At 39.0% G+C, this 17392-nt stretch overlaps 1 pseudogene; it reads left to right on the plus strand.

Annotated features, from left to right (window-relative positions):
* Positions 1-14254: 14254 nt before the first annotated feature.
* On the plus strand, positions 14255-15932 carry LOC114027823 (annotated as a pseudogene).
* Positions 15933-17392: the final 1460 nt, after the last annotated feature.

Raw genomic sequence — 17392 nt, forward strand, 5'->3', positions numbered from 1 at the left:
GCCTTATAACATGGTTTGTGAAGGCTGTGTCAGTAAAGTACTAGTTTGGACTCATCTTACCAAGTGAGAAAGACTCTGAGGATAGGCTGTAATGCACAGTGCTGTCTGCCAGGTGAAGGCTAGACTGGATAAGACTCATCACACCATTTAACATGGAGTGCTGAATTTAGGGGCCATAGCAACTAAAGCATAGAGGGGTTTTAACTGTGCATTATCTCTGAAGCATTGCCCTCATCCTTTCTTCTCTCCTCCCACTCAGCCAATATGCCTTCTGATACTATCATCACTACTCACCTGGTTGATTGAAATAGGCCTAATAGGAGCACCCTATTTGTTCAGGTTCAATTTCAAGGTGAAATAAGACACTCCTAAGTAATTGAACAGTTAACATCCTCCTGTGGAGGATGGATTGAGATGGGAAAGCCTGGAGGCAGGGAGACTAATGAGAAGGCTCTTGCCATAATCCAGATGAGAGATAATAAGGACCTCAGCTAGGATAGTGGCTACATGAGTAAATAGAAGAGGATGGATATTAGAGATGTTATGGTAGTAAACAAGACTTGCAACTGGATGGTGGGGGGAAAGGGAGCAGAGTGAAAGTGAAGTTATTCAAAGGTTGTAAACTAGGATTACCAGAAGAATAGTGGTGCCTTCAATAGAAACAGGGAAATAGGGAGGGGAGCATTTAAAAGGAATAATAATGAGGTCAATCTAGGACATGGTGAGTTTAAGATATTTATGGGAATTCAAATGGAGATACAGAGCAAACAGTTGGAGATGCCAGATTAGAACTCAAGAAAAAGATGGAGGCTGGATATGTAGAGATGAAAATCGAAATTGTGGAAGTTGATGAAATCACCAAAGAGAAGAGGATATATACTTCACATCCTTGAAGTTGTTGTTCAGTTGTATCTGACTCTTCGTGACCCTATAGACCATAGCACATCAATGCTGTCCATGGAGATTTCTTGACAAAGATACTGGAGTGGTTTGCCATTTCCTTCTCCAGTGACTGGAGGCAAACAGAGGTTAAATGATTTGCCCAGGGTCACAGAACTAATAAGTGTCTAAGGCCAGATTTGAACTCAGGTCTTCCTGACTTTGAGCCCAGTTTTTTATTCACCGAGCTACCTAGCTGCCTCCATGGAGTACAGACACACAAAAGGGTAGGGACGTGAATGATGATACAGTGAGAAACTAAGAAGGGTTGGTCATATAAGTGGGAGAAAAAACAGAACAACAGCAAAAAATCACAAAAACCCAGGGAGAAGAGTGTATCCAAGAGGAGAGAATGATCATCAATGTCAGTCACTGAGGAGAGGTAAAAAAGGATGAGGACTGAGAAAAGACTGTTGTATTTATCAATAAAAAGATCCATTGATGACCTTGGAAAGAGATGTTTCTGTTAAATTGTTGGATTATAACTCAGATTGCAAAGGGTTTAGAAGGGAGTGGGGAGTGAGGAAGTACAGTCAAGAATTGTAAACAGCTTTATCTTAAAAAAAAATTAACATCCTTTGTTTTTACATCCCTCACATTACCCTATGTACTTCTTCCCCACTCCCTCTCAGAGAACTGTCCCTTATAACAAAGAATAAAAAAGGGAAAATAGTTTAGCAAAACAAACCAAAATATTAAAAAAGTATGATCTATACCTATGGTCTTCCATCCTTGCAGAGAAGTGGTAGAAGGAGGTGCCTTCTAATATATTTTCTTTGAGTCCAAGGTTGGTTCTTATAATTTTGTAGTGTTCATTTTTCTTTCTTTCTTTTTTTTTTTTTTAGGCAATTGGGGTTAACTGACTTGCCTAAGGTCACACAGATAGTAAATGTCAAGTGTTTGGTCTGAGACTGTATTTGAACTCAGGTCCTCCTGACTTCAGGGCTGGTGCTCTATCCACTGCGCCACCTAGCTGCCCCTAGTGTTCATTTTTCAAGGTTGTGTTTGTTGTTCTTAACATTGTCATAGTAATTGCATAAATACTGTTTTGCTGGTTTGGGAGTTTGCATCAGTTCATATGTCTTCCTGTGATTCTCTGTATTCATCATTGTCATTATTTTTATAGCACAGTAACATTCCATTACATTTGAATATCACAATTTGTTTAGCTATTCCCTGGTTGAGTTCTTTGCTATCATAAAAGTACCACTTTAAATATTTTGGCTTATGCGGGACCTTTCTTTGTCATTAACCTCTTGGGATATATGCCTAGCAGTGGGATCCATGGGTTAAAGTATATGGGCATTTTAGTCACTTTCTTCATATAATCCTTTTTGAAAAAAAATTATTTTATTTTCAATTCATGGAACAAAACAAGCATTTCCGTAACATAGTCCAATAAAAAATGATTGCACATGAAACTGCAAATCTGCCATGTACAATTTGCTGTTCCCTCCAAATATACAACAAAGTTATCATGTAAATTTCTTTTCCCCCCCTTTTTTCACCCTCCTACCCACCCCCTGCCCTAGAGATGGCTACCATTTGATACAAATAGGTATGTAAATGTAAAATTATTCTATACATATTTCTACTTATTAGTTCTTTCTCTGGCATCTTTCTTCATATATCATTTATTTTTAATTTGTGCATTTATAATAGTCAAAATGACTTAGTTGCTCAAAGTTGTTCTTAAAACAAAATTGCTGTTATTGAATACAATGTTCTCTTGGTTCTGTTCACTTCACTCTTCATTTCATGCAAGTCTTTCCATGTTTTTCTAAAACCATTGAGTTCATCATTTCTTAAATGCACAGTAGTATTCCGTCATAACTATGGGCCACAACTTGTTCAGTCTTTCCCCAATTAATAGAGATCCCTGCAATGTCCCTTTCTTTGCCATCACAAAGAGAACTGCTATAAACATCCCATTCACATTCAAAGTTATAATCACTATTTGCGAATTTCCCTCCATCTTATTTTTACTATTTTCTTTCTCAGCCTCTCTTTTTACCCTATCCTTGTTACCTTATCTTCTTGGCCCCACCTTCCTACCCCTCTGCTTCACTCACCTCTTTGGGAGCACATAATTTTAAACTGCTTTACAGAAAGGTTAGAACAACTCAGAGCCCACCAACACTACATTATTGCACCTGTCTTCTCAAAACCCCTCAAACCTTTTCCATCTTTTGTCATCTTTGCCACTTTTCTGGGTGTTAAATGAAACCTCAGAGTTATTTTTATTTGTATTTGTTTTCTTGTTATCTTAAACATTTTTTCATAGGGCCATTAGTAGTTTTCCATTCTTTTGAGTATTGTTTTGAATATCTTTTGACCACTTATTCATTGGGGAAAGGCTTTTGATAGCTTTTTTTTTTTTTAGGAGTTTGGCATTGAGAGAGATAAGAAATATTGGATGATAGCTTCAGAGGACGTCAGGTTTTAGTGGTTTTTTTTGGGGGGGTGGGTTTTTTAGTATGGAAATCTGGAAAGGTTTTTAGGCAGTACAAGATAATCTAGTGAATAAACAGAGATTAAGATGATAGAGAGAGAGAAAGGATAATCAAAGGGACAAGCTCCTGGATGTAATGGGAGGATATAGGACCAAGGAAACCTATAGAGGGGTTGGCTTTGACAAGGAGAAGGGCTTCCTCTTCCACTAAGATTATTGCAAAGGAGCAGCGAGGGAATGGTGCTAAGGGAATTTAAAGTGAAAAAGTGGAGATAAGAAGGAACTCCTGATAGATGGCTTCAATATTTTTTTCAATACATCTGCTGAGAGGCAGGAGACAGGAGTTACTATAGGTGGCATAAGGAAAGGAGATAAGTTCTGTGATCATGGGCTCAGTTTCTTAAGCTGGAAAATTAGCATAGTAATAACTATAGTACTTACCTTGCTAATAGTTTGTAGCACCCCACTATGTGGGACTACTTGCCCAGCTCTCACTATTACTGGCAGGCCAGGTCCCCAGAGGACCAGTTACTACTACTGTCTCCAGATTCTATGAGTCACTTTGAGGGGCTGAAATTTTTAATACTGTCATTCATGGGTGCTTCCCCATTGATTATCAATTAGTCAGCCAGAGTTAATTAGCTTTTATAAAGGGTAGGAGATGGAAAGGTAAGAACATTTGATACAAAAAGCAACCCCTCCCTCCAAATCTAAAACATCTTCTCTCAAAAATACACACATGTCTTTGGGGACAGTGGGCACAAACTTAAAATGCAATGTAGATGATGCATGTGTATATCATGGCAAAGGGATAACACAGTTTCTGATTACTGCAAGTCTTTTTCTTCCTTTGAAGAGAGCTTATGAGATGTAACTGTCCAGTGGGCTTTAAGGGTCAGTATCCTTGTAGCATACTGAGGTTGCCTGTCTGGTTTGTTTTCAGTGTGTCTCTCAGCTCCCAATGCATACACCACTGTCAGTCACCACCACTAGAAGATACTGCTTCTGGCTCTAGAGGATACTGCCATGGACAATGGTACAGGTGCAAGGATCTGCCTTCTCAAGGTGCTCCTAAAGTTTGATGACTGAACTATGTTATGTTATACATAGTTCCACAGGGTATGATTGTAGACCATTCACCCAATATATACTGTGTGGCATTATTTGCTTTCTGATTCAGGGATCAAAGCACTTTACTTGGTTTGCACTGGTTTCAGCCTTTGAATTGATTGAGTCATCTGAGAAGGCTAGACCTCCTATGTTTATATTAATTGGGCTGGGGTTTCTTTAAAACCTATATAAATGTCATTTTGTAATCTCTAGTCATTGATAGTTTCTTATAACAACATTAGCCCAGAGAAGGGAGAAGTGACCTATAAGGGTTAAATGGCTGGGCTCAGCTCACAGAGGTCGCTAGTGCCTTGATAACTGACAGCTGTGATCTGAATTCTAGTCTTGTGTGTGTATAATTTAACTAGGTCAAGTTCTATAACTTGGAGAGCAAAGTGGGCAAACCACCCCACCTTCCCATTGCATAGTTTCAGACTTGTTTCCTGAGATGCATCAACCCCACCCTGGGGATGCTTGGCTAGTCGTTTCAGACTGTAATATCCTATCAAAACCTCATAGGGGGCTACTTGCTTAGTTTCCTTTTGCCAAGTATCAAACAAGAAGTGAAAGATTTTCAAGGGAGGTAAAAAACTACTACAGCTAAGTTAGATATTCTGCCTCTGATAGGAAGGGTATAGAAGCAGTGAATTCCTTTGATGTTTCTCAAAAAAAAGTTTGCTCACACCATTGCTGGCTTTGATGTTCACAGAGAGCTCCTGACATCTTGACATTTTGACTTGTATTTTCCTGAAGCAGAAACTGATAGCAAAACCCGTGATTTTTTTTTAAATGAAAGAACGAATATGGGACATTTTTTTCCCTCATGCCCCTCTCTTGATTTGATCAAAGGATGTGTGCCATCTCAGAGATTGGCTTATTGCCTGTATGTGTCTGAGGATATTACTGAGTGTTTGTCCTTGGCACTCTATCTCAGACATTCTTACCTGTGATTTCACAGAATCTCAGAGTTAGAAAAGATCTCAGAGGTCTTGTAGTTCAACTTGTGTTTAAATAAGACTTCCCTCTATATCACTGACAAATGTTCACCTAGCATCCACTTACAGACCTCCAGTGGTAGAGATCTAATTACCTGAGGAGGAAGCCCATTACACTTTAGGGCAGCTCTAGTCACTAAGAAGTTTTTCCTTTCTGCCGGTAGAAACTTCTCCCATCACTCCTAGTTTTGCCTACTGGGGCCAAGAGAAAAGTCTAAATTCTCTTCCATAGGATGGCCCTTCACATACTTGAAGAAAAATATTTTGCTCCCTCCTCTCCCCTAAGGCCTTTCTTTTCTAGCTTTAGACACTTGGTTTCTAGTTCTTTTACTATTTTGATCAACCTCTTCTGAGCTAGCCTCAATTTATCAAATTCCTTAAAATGTGGCTGGACAGTTAAGTAGTGTGGCCGATAGAGTGCTAGGCCTGGAGTCAGAAATTGGCCACATACAAACATTAAGTCAGAAAATAGCAGATATCATAGGAAATTTGACATCATAAACACCACTGAGACTTGGTGAAAATTGGCTCATGACTACAGTAGAATGGTATGCCTTACTCAAAAGGATTATGTCAGATAAAAGAAATAATGTGGTAGAAATATCCTTCACATTACCCTGCCAGAAGACTCCAGGAGCAAATCATAAAGCACAGAGACAAGATATAGCACAGAAGTTGATCTTCAACTACTATAACAGTTTCTGAACCTTAATTTTCTCTGCTAAGGGTAGAGGGGATCATACATTCTTGTTTTGTCTTTCTGACATTTTTAAATGATGGAGGAAGCAATGAGAAGAAATACTAGTTGGGACTTGATGTTGACCAAAAAAAAAAAACAAAAAAAAACAGACCACTAAGCTGGGAATTATGGGAATTTTGATAGGTCTTAACTACTTTAGAGTGTGTGACAGATAAGAAATTGAAAATTGGTCATAGGATAGAATGCACCCAAGATTTTAGGAAAGATTTTAAAGAGTTCAAAGAAAGCATAGGTAAGGTCTCATTGCTTAAAATTTTGCAAATGAGATTGACCCAAAAGGGACTCTCAAGAAAAAAATTGGTGAAACAAACACAAATAATTCCAATGAGAAAGAAAGGTTAAGAGCTGTCTAAAAAAAACCTGTTTGGATGCCCAGGAATCTTGTCAACAAAATCTGACTTGAAAAGGACAGGTACAGAAGATAAAAGTAAGAGAATGCAGCTGCAGATGAAAGAACCCATATGTATATCTAGAACTCTAAACCCTAGAGTGAGTTGAAGCATGAAATGTTTATGTAAAAAACAAACAAATAAGAACACTTTCAAAAAGCAAAAGGAAGATCATAGAAGTTATAAGACTATTGTGTCAGGTGAGTGAGATGATGTTAATGGAGTAGCTTGACTCCTATTTTGCTTAACTTCTCTTTAGTAAGGAAAACTATTTTTCAAATTGGAAAATATAAGGGAAAAATAGTTAAAAGAGAATGAACTCCGAGGTAAATAAAGATATGGGAATAATGGACCTAACCATGTTTCTTGAGTCCAAATTATTAGGTTAAAATGAACTATATCCCATATTACTGAAGGAATTTTTAAATGTGATTGCTGAGCCACTGTAAGTGATCCTTGAAAAATCAATGACGTGGATCCAAATCACTAATAATGGAAGAAGAAAAAATCATAATAGCCTTGAGATTTTCTTGCAGACTCAGCAAATTCATTAAGACAAAAGATGGGAATAGTCAGTGTTCAAGGGATTGTAGAAATACAGGCATATTAATGCATTTTTTAACCATTGTAGGAAGCAATTTGGAATTCTGCAAAAAAAGTAAAAGTCTATACCTTTGATTCAAAGCTTCCACTGCTAAGCATATACCTAAAAGAGGTTGATGATAAAACAAAAGGCTCCATAAAATATTTATAGTAGCCCTTTAAATGGCAGCAAAGAATTGAAGACAAAGTACAAAGTACCAAGTATTTCTTAAGATGGCTAGCATTTGGGAAATAGCTAAACAAATTGTAGTATGTGTATAAAATGGAATATTACTGAACCATAAGAAACTATGAATTTGAAGAATATAGTGAATGGGAAGATTTATATGAACTGATGCAAAGTGTAGTAAGCAGAACTAGGAAAACTATATAATATTACTACAACAATGTAAGTAGAAAGAAATGAAAAGAACAATCACAAAGCCATCAAATTTGACTGATGTAAAATTTTAATGACCAAACTTGCTCTGAAAGAAGAGATAAGAAGGCAGTCCCCCTGCTTCATTGCAGAGGTGGAAGAACATGCATGTGAAAAATCACACTTAATGCCAAACTTTTTTTTTAATATTGTGGTTAATTTTGCTGAGTTCTTAAACTTGCTTATTTTCCCCCTTTATTATAAGAGATGGATCTTAGTGGTGATGGTGGAGATAAATAGGGTAATGTAGGTGATATAAAAACAAAGATATCAATAAAAATTTATTTGAAAATTAAATGGAAGAGCCATGCAACTGAAGATGAGCAAATATCCTAATTTTCAAAAATTTAATGCAAGTGAATTCTACTACTAGAGGGCAATGAACTTGACTGATTAATGGTAGAATTCTAGAACATATTAAAGAGTTGGTTTATTAGCACTTTTTTGGGAAAATACAGAAAGCCAACATAGCAAAATCAAGAACAAGTCATACTAGTTTACCTCACCTTCTTTCTGAAAAGTTTGTTATACTGATAGATCAGCATTACTACCCTGATGGGTGAGGTGCTAGTATTTACAATTATAAGCTATCTAAAAGTAGAATAAATTCTACTTTTGTAAGGGATTCTCCTTCGGTAGAGTTCTTGAAGTAAAGATCACTGGATAACCACTTGAGATATAGGGGACAGAGATATTTAGATATGAATTGGAAAAGATATCTTTTCATGTTCCTCCTTACTGTAAGGTGTTCTGTATTTCTGGGAATGCTACAGACAAAATATACCTAGATTTCAACAAGTCACTTACGTGTCCCATGATAGCCTTGTAGATAAGAAAGAGATATGTGGGTTGTATTATGCAAAAATTAAAAAAAAATTTAAGTTTGTTAAATGATTAGATAGTGCATTTATTAAGCACTTACCATGTGCCAAGAACCGTGCTAAGATCTGGGAATACAGATGCTAACAAAAAGAAAGATAATCCCTGCCCTCTTGGTGCTTATTGTCTAATTGACAACACATAAAAAGAAGTGAAAAGTAGAGGTGGGAGGAGGAAGAGAGAGGGAGGAACTCATTAGAGTCTGGAAAGTCATGGTCTTCTAGATTGGAGTAAGCATAGTTGGTGAGGTTGCTTCCCCAAATGGAACATAGAAAATGTTCTTGGGGATTTTGATGTCCTGAGCAGGAAAATAAAGATTTAGGGACCCATGCTGGATTTTCATCACAGCTGGCAATTGAAGATAGGGGCTCAGCAGAGAAAGGCTGGCATAGGGCCTAAGAAGAAGAATATCAGAGAGGTCTAGTAATTAAGGAGATAATTCCAAGAAGTGGACAATAATAAAATTTGTGACCATAGACATCTATACACAAATACACAAGTATTTAATAAAAAGTACATCAAACTAAAGATATTAGATCACGCAGCTAACTTCAGTCTTACAGATGTCACTGAGGCTTGATGGAACATGGCAACAGGAAGGTATACTTCATTCAAAAGGAGCAGATTATATCAAAGGGCTGGTGAAATAACACTGCATATCAAGAGGACTTACTCATGTGAGGAAATAGATGAACCAGAGAGGAATAGTGTGGTGGTGAGCATTTGGGTGAGGATCATTAGAGTGAGAAACAGAAATCCTATTGTGGTGGAAATATGCTAACAACTATCCCGTCAGGAGATTAAGGATGACGAGTTCTGAATACATTTCACAAGCCTGGTACAGACGCATGATACAGCAATCACAGAAGACTTCAAAACTATCCAGATATCTGATGGAGCTCTCTGTTAAAATAGGAGAAGTTGATAAATTCTTGACTTAACTGTAATTTCATTCTTTGAAAGGTGGAAGAAACAATTGTGGCATTTAAAAAGTTCCAGAGACATAAATTCTGGATAATTTAATCATTTTATTAATAATGCCAGCATTTTCAATAAAAGGCCAGCGGCACTCTCAAATGCCAAAGTCAATCATGGTTGTGGGCTCAGGGCTTAGGATGACAACCAACTCTGATTGGTTAACAATTAATGAGAGGTGAATTTTACAAAGAGAAGTGAGCTCACTCCAATGAGGGGCCAAGAGTGATATCATGTCATTCTTGGACAGAGGGACTATCCCTATACCCACACCTATACCCAGATTTATAGAAATAAATGCATATGCCCACCTGTCTAAAGACAACTATTAAATCATAATGATCAAAATAAAAGGTAACCCAAATAATTGCAGATTGTTAGTATTTGTGAACAGGTTGGATTAATTTAGTGAAAATGACAGTACTACTAAAATTACTTTCTATATTTAATGCGGGGGGGGGGGGGAGCATCTCCAGTTGTCCTGATCTATATCTTGCCACTGATGGGTGAGGTACTAGACGGTTCAAGAGGAGAAAGCGAGGCTGGTGACCTTGCACAGTTTTCCCTCACTTAAATCCAATTCACTTGCAGGTCATGGCACCATCTTCCTGATGTCATGGTCCTCTTCCAGAAAGAAGGACAAACAACCACAACAACCCAGACTACCCTCAGCCCTGGGTAATCGAGATGAAGAATCTATATTCCCCATCCAAGCCTGAGCTAGCTGAGTGGAGTAGAAACATCCAGAACAAGGAGAATGTTAATCCTATTTTCCATCAGCCCTGTGCTTGAGAGATGGACAAGGAAATAAGGGGAAAAAAGCCGAGGTCTCCTCAATTTTAATAATTCACTATTAATATGAGAGAGAAATAATCATTTCTCTCACAATGAAGTAAATTATTCTCAATATAATTTTGACTAATTAGAAGGAAATAGTTGCCCAAGTAAAAATGATAGGAACCTTAGGAAGATGTAGCTATTGTTTTCAGGGTTCATCATAAATAATCAGTTAGTCAGTAAACATTTATTAAACATTGACTATGTGCAAAACACTGTGCCAAGTGCTGGGGATACAAAAAGAGGCAAAAGACAGTCACTGCTTTTGAGAAGTTCACAATCTAATGGGGGAGACAACAAGCAGATATGTCCAGATAAGCTATATGAGGATAAAAAAGAAATAATTAGCAGAGGGAAGGCACTAGAATTAAAATAGGCCGGGAAAGGTTTTCTATAGAACATGGAATTTTAACTGAGACTTAAAGGAACCAGATGAGGCAGGGATGAGGAGGGAGAAAATTCCAGGTATGGGGGGGGGGACAGTCAGAGAAATGCCCTGATCTAAGAGATGGAATATCTTGTTTGTAGAATAGCCAGGAGACCAGTATTCCTTGATCAAAAAGTATTTGGTGGGGAGTAAGGTGAAAGAAGACTGGAAAGGCTTTGAATGCCAAATAACATTTTGTTTTTGATCCCGGGGGCAATAGGGAGCCACGGGAGTTTATTGAGTAAAGGAGGTAACACAGTTGTTGGACCCAAGCTTTAGTAAAATCACTTTGGTGGCAGAATAGAGGATGGTTTATTGTGGGAAGAGATTTGACACAGGCAGACCCATCTACAGGCTATTCAGGTGCCACTAGAATGGTGGCAGAGGAGAGAAGCGAGCATATTAGAGAGATGTTGTGAAGCTGAAATCTACATGTCTTGGCAACAGATTGGATATGGGGGCTTGTAAGAATCCAAGATGACTCCTAGGTTTTGAGCCTGAGGGACTAGGAAGATAGTTGTTTAGTGGGCCCCATTTTTATTTGAATTTTTCACTACGACGTTAGAAGATCTTCAAGAATCGACAAACTGCTGTCTCCTGAGTCCCCTATTCTCACTCCTTTTTGAGAACAGTACTTATCAATAGTAAATCCTTATATAAATAATATTTGGGGGTGTTTCTTAAAAAATTAAGCAGGTATAGCTAAAACCTAGACATTCCTGAAAGTCCTTTATTTTGGTAAAATTCCATTTCCCACCCTGTAGGATTGTGCTCAGTCTTGCTGACTAAGTTATTCTTGACTGTAATCATATATTTTTTGTCTTCCAGAATATCATATTCCGAATTCTCAATTCCCTTAGAATTGCTGCTAACTCTTATATGATCTTGACTATGGCTCCTCAGGAGTTGAAGTCTGCCTGACTGCCTATAGTAATTTACTTTTACCTATCAACTCTAGATTTTTGCTATAATCGTCATGGGAGTTTATATTTTGGGTGACTGGTAGGTTCTTGTAATTTCTATTTTACTCTCTTGTTCTAAGAGATCTAGGCAGTGTTTTTCTTTCTTTCTGGACTTCTTGAAATATAATGTCTAGGCTCTCTTTTTGGTCATGACTTCCAGGTAGTCTAAAGATTATTAAATTCTATCTCCTTGATTTCTTTTCCAGGTCAATTGTTTTTACTATGAGATAATTCATATATTCTCCTACTTTTTCAGTCTTTTGACTGTTTAAGGATGACTTTTAAAGTCATTTTAATTTTCAGGATGTTATTTTCTTGGATAAGGTTTTATACCTCTTGCTCTATACTGTTAATTCTCTTTTCATATTTTTCTCTCATTGCTCTCATTTCTTTTCTAGTTTTTTTCTCTATCACTCATTTGATTTCTTAAATCATTTAAAATATTTTTTAAAAAATAAACTTTCTGGGGCAGCTAGGTGGCGCAGTGGATAGAGCACCGGTCCTGGAGTCAGGAGGACCTGAGTTCAAATCTAGAATCAGACACATAATACTTCCTAGCTGCGTGACTCTGGGAAACTCATTTAACCCCGATTGCCTCACTAAAAAACAAAAACAAGAAAACCTTTTAGAAATTCTGGTTGGATTTGTGTCTAAGCTGTATTTTTCTTTGAGGATTTGCTTATAGATTTTTTTTTTGAGTCATTATCTTATTCTGAACTTGTTTCTCTTGAGCTTCCCTGACACCATAATACTCATTATGGTGGGATTCTTTGTTTGCTCATTCTTCCAGTCTGCTTCTTTACTTTGTATTTTTTGCTAGTGCCAGATTCTGGGGAAAATTTCTGACTCAATGCTTCTGTCCTCTTACATCCTTTTGCTGTTTTCACAATTCAGTCTGGGAGCCTGCAAGTTTTCAGTGCTTCCAAAGTGATGTGATTGGGCAAAGTCTTCTCAGTGCCCTCCTGGTCTAAGCTCTGCAAATTACTGACCCAGGTTTGGGTCTGTAGGCTTGTCCCTATTTAAGACTTTCAATAGACTGCTGGTTGACTCATTCACTATTAGCCTGCTGAGAGATTGTGGTTCTGAGTGACTAAACTGCGTGCTCCCTTTTGGTCTGGGACTCCTGCCCTGGTTTTTCCACTGCAGATCCCACCTGAAGGTTAGAACTAAGGTCCTGTTCCATTCCTGGGATCAGAGCCAAACCACTACTTTTTGCTTTCAAGCTTGTTCCTTGCTCAGTACACAGCTAGGGCCCATTAGCAATCACTCCTCTCCACCAATTTGCAGGCTCCTCCACACCTCCTGCCCCATTCCAACTGGGCACTGGGTACTGGACAACTAAGCTGCCATATGGCACATGTTCCTGTACTCTGTGATAATTCAGGAATCTCCTGGGATCTCTTCCTGCCCAAGTCCTTACTGTGTCAGTGCCCAGTCTGGGCTCTTTTTCAGTCTGTGGGCACTGGCGCACATAGTGTGCTCCTACCTAGACTATGTCCTCCATCTCCAGTCTTCTCTGTCTAACTCCCTAAGTCATCCTGGGCTGGAAAAATGACTCACTGGGGAGTTGTCTTGGCTTTGCTGATCAGAACTTAAACTCATGCTTTTCTAAATCTTTATGGAGGAGGTTTACTGGGGGAAGTTAGGTTATACTTCTTACTCCTACTCTGCTATCTCAACTCCACCTCCACCTGAATGTCTTAGTGATCATTATGGCTTTGTTTTTCCTTCAAGATTCAGCCTAAATCTATGTTCAGAAAAATTTCTTTTAATGACCCTTTTCCTCTTTCCTCTCCACCAAATCCCCACCTCTTTGTCTCTGTTCCACCTATAGATACATTCAAGCAAAGAAAGGAGGGAAATGTTGAAAAACAATTTTCATGTCCTTGCTTAGAATGTGGGCCTCTACACTACATTTTTACTTTGTGAATTACTAAAGGGAATGAAGGTCAACACAAACGAAGGTCAACTTTTGTACATTTACACCATGATGCTTAAAGAATTTGATTCTGGTTTTGATATTTCTCATCACTTCTATAATCTCCATTTGTCTTCCCAACTCTCAATTTCAATTTAGGGAAGATTAACATTTTAATTTCCTCCTAAGCTTCCAGCCCTGAAATTATAACAGAATGGAATTACCATTTCTCTTGCCTCCAAAGAACTTGATGGTCCCAGGCAAAATTATGAAGTAGGTGAAGATGATCTTTAACAACTTCTTCAGGGCTCCTTTCATCTTTTCTTACTTCTTCAGGCACCCAGTGTCTTCAGGTGCTCCCCTTCATATCACTTAAAACTACGATGTCAAAACAGCGAAAGTTTAGAAATGTTACCATTTTGAGCAGAGTTTTCATTTTAATGGCAGCATAACCTTAAGTTAAAGGGCTAAAGTTCTGACCCTTGATATTTCATTTCAGCAGTGGGTGTGGAATGGAAAGATTTGGTCTTTCCTTTACTAGGTGTAGTTGATTTTCTGCTGTCCCGACACCCAGGTTGATGAGGCACTCCATGTTTTCTTTTCTGCAAATGTCAACGACCTCAACAGAAAGTGGGGAAAACACAGGACCAATTGAAAAAGTGGGTTGTGATTCAGCAGGCATGTCTACTCATAGTATTTGGCCTTTCAACAGCGGCAGTACAACAACACAGTGGTGATGTCATGGAGTCCCTGGCATCTGGCTGTGCAGATCCTCTTGGTGAACAAAGAGCAGCATTCTTTTGAGCTGGATGAGAATGCCTTGGCCCAGGTCCTCTTGCAAGACCACATCAAGGACCTAGATGTGGTAGTGGTGTCAGTATCTGGAGCCTTCTGCAAGGGCAAGTCTTTCTTTCTGGACTTCTTGCTTCGCTACCCATATAACCAGAAGGAAAGTGGCCATCCACACAGGTTGAGTGACAAAGGTGAACAGCTAACAGGATTTTCATGGTGAGGGGGTTCTGACTCTGAAACCACTGGAATTCAGATCTGGAGTAAAATTTTCACTGTGGAGAGGCCTGATGGGGAAAAGGTTGCAGTGGTTTTGATGGATATTCAAGGTTTGTTTGATAGCCTTTTAATGGCGAAGGACTATGCCATCATATTTGCCCTCAGTACCATGACTAGCTCTATCTAGATTTATAATTTATCCCAGAACATTCAGGAGGATGACCTACAGCAGTGGCAGCTATTCAGTGAATATGGTTGCCTGGCAATGGATTAAATTTTCCAGAAACCCTTCCAGATGTTGATGTTTTTGATTCCAGACTGGAACTTTTCTTACAAATATAACTATAGACTTGAGGGAAGAATGACATTTCTGGAGAAATGCTTGCAAAGTGAAGGAACAGCACCATGAAGAAAATCAGAATGTCCAAAATCACATTCCTTTGTTTTTTACCAATGTCATCTGCTTTCTCCTACCATAGCCAGGGATCCAAGTGGCCAGAAGCCCGACCTTTGATGGAAAATTGAGAGACATCACTCCTGAATTCAAAGAGCAATTACAAGCATTGATATCATTTGTGTTAGATGGAAAAGGAGATCAGTGACTCCAAAGTCACCTGTCGGGGTCTGCTGGAGTATTTTAGGGCCTATGTTAAGATTTACCAAGGAGAATATCTGCCTCGCCCCAAACCAATGCTTCAGGCCACTGTGGAAGCCAACAATTTACCTGCTGTGGCATCTGCCAAGGACATGTATTATAGCAACATGGAAAAAGTCTGCAAAGGGGAGAAGCCCCACCTGGCATCCAACACCCTGTAGGAGAAGCATGATGAGTTCTGGAAGCAGGCCATGGACCAGTTTAAGAGGACCAAGAAGATGTGGGGCAAGGACTTCAGCCTGTGGTACCAGAACAAACTGGATGGGGAGATCCAGGAGCTGAACACCCACTTCCTCAGTGTTCAGCTTCTTCCATACGTCAGCTGGCTCATTGTGATGGTCTATCTGAGCTCAGGCTTCACAGGCTTCCTGGGCCTCAACACCATCACCCAGCTCTGCAAGTGCATGCTGGGCCTATTGTTCATCTCCCTGCTGACCTGGGGTTAGGTCTGCTACTCTGGCCAATACAGGGAGCTGGGCAGTGCCATTGACTCCAGCACGGCCTTTGTCCTGAAGCAGGGTTCCTCTTTCATGAATAATGTTACTCATGAGGCTGTTGGGACAGTGGGGTGCAGGAGACTGTTCATGGATAAAAAGTGCCAATAAAGTGGGGACCTGTCTGGAGCACGACCAGCCTTCTGCAGCAGCTCTGGAGCACCTACGAGTGGGACATCATCTAGAAAGACAGGAAATATTATGCTGTAATAAATGGAGCAGATGTTTGCCTATGGCACCCCCCCCTCGCCAAAATGCTATCTTATTTGTATTTGGTTTCTTCCTATTTTTTTGTCCTACAATTAGATAATTTATCTACAAATAGACAAAATCCTATTTTAAGGGTGCTCATTTAGACTTCAAGTTGAAGATGGTTGGTTCTAATTTTTCTTTACAACACGACTAATGTGAAAATATGTTTAATAGGATTGTATAGGTAGAACCTATATCAGATTGCATACAGTCTTGGGGAGGGAGGCGGAGAAAATTTAGAACTAAAAAGCTTAAGGAAGTGAATGTTGAAAACTAAAAATAAATGAGTAAAAAAAAGTCAAAGGTGGTAAGGACTGCAATAGAGACAATGAAATGAAAGGGCAAGGCCCTGTCTGGTGTAAATTATATATTTCATACCTTGGAAGGGATTCTAAGGCTTTGAGTAATTTAACTGAATATAAAAGACTAACCAGAAAGAGTGAACTTGATCTTGGATATACTCTACTTCAATACCCTCGTCCCTATTAATTTTGCATAAGACCCAATAGGATTCTGAGAAATGTATTGTCATCACAAGTTAGAGTGGGGTCGCTCAGTGAGGGATCCCAGCTCTGAATCAAGAACAATTGTAGAATAGGTGAGGTTATACCTTGTCTACCTTCCACCTTCGTCCTGAGAGGCAACATATCTCAGAGCTAAGGCACCAAGGGAGTAAAACTGGAAAGGCTTCTGCCAGTCCTAGACTAAGGGTCTCTACCTTTCCCAAAAGAACATGATGACATTCCTGCCTCCCACTATTGGCATTACTGGTGTTTAGAGGGTGTAGAGACCCAAACTACGTGAGAAAACATGAATATGACTGCATTCACTGGGAGTACAGCCTGTGATTAACTTTGTATTGCTTTATTATTGTGTTATGAATAATTTAAAAATATTTCAATACTACTGAGAGTTCTTGGTTTGCTAATAAATGAGTCAATAGAATACACTGGAATAAGCTAACTAGAGACATTTCCCAAGACTTTCAAATCTGAGTGGAGACAAAATCGGCCAACTAAAGTATTAATTATTGAAAGCCATTGTCGTTCAGTTGTTTTGGTAATGTCTGACTCTTCATGATCCCATACGGGGTTTTTTTGGCAAAGATACCTGAGTGGTTTGCCATTTCCATCTCCAGTGGATTTAGGCGAACAGAGGTTAAGTGACTTGCCCAGGGTCACACAGCTGGTGAGTGTCTGAAGCCATATTTGAACTCAGCTCTTCCTGACTCCAGGCCAGCCCTCTATCCACTGTGCCACCTAGCTGCCTCCTATTGAGAGCCTACGTGATAGAAATTCGGTCCAGTGGTCAGATGCTAG

This window comes from Vombatus ursinus, unplaced genomic scaffold (genome assembly GCF_900497805.2).
Source record: "Vombatus ursinus unplaced genomic scaffold, bare-nosed wombat genome assembly UNPS02004827.1, whole genome shotgun sequence".
In the NCBI taxonomy this organism is placed as follows: Eukaryota; Metazoa; Chordata; class Mammalia; order Diprotodontia; family Vombatidae; genus Vombatus; species Vombatus ursinus.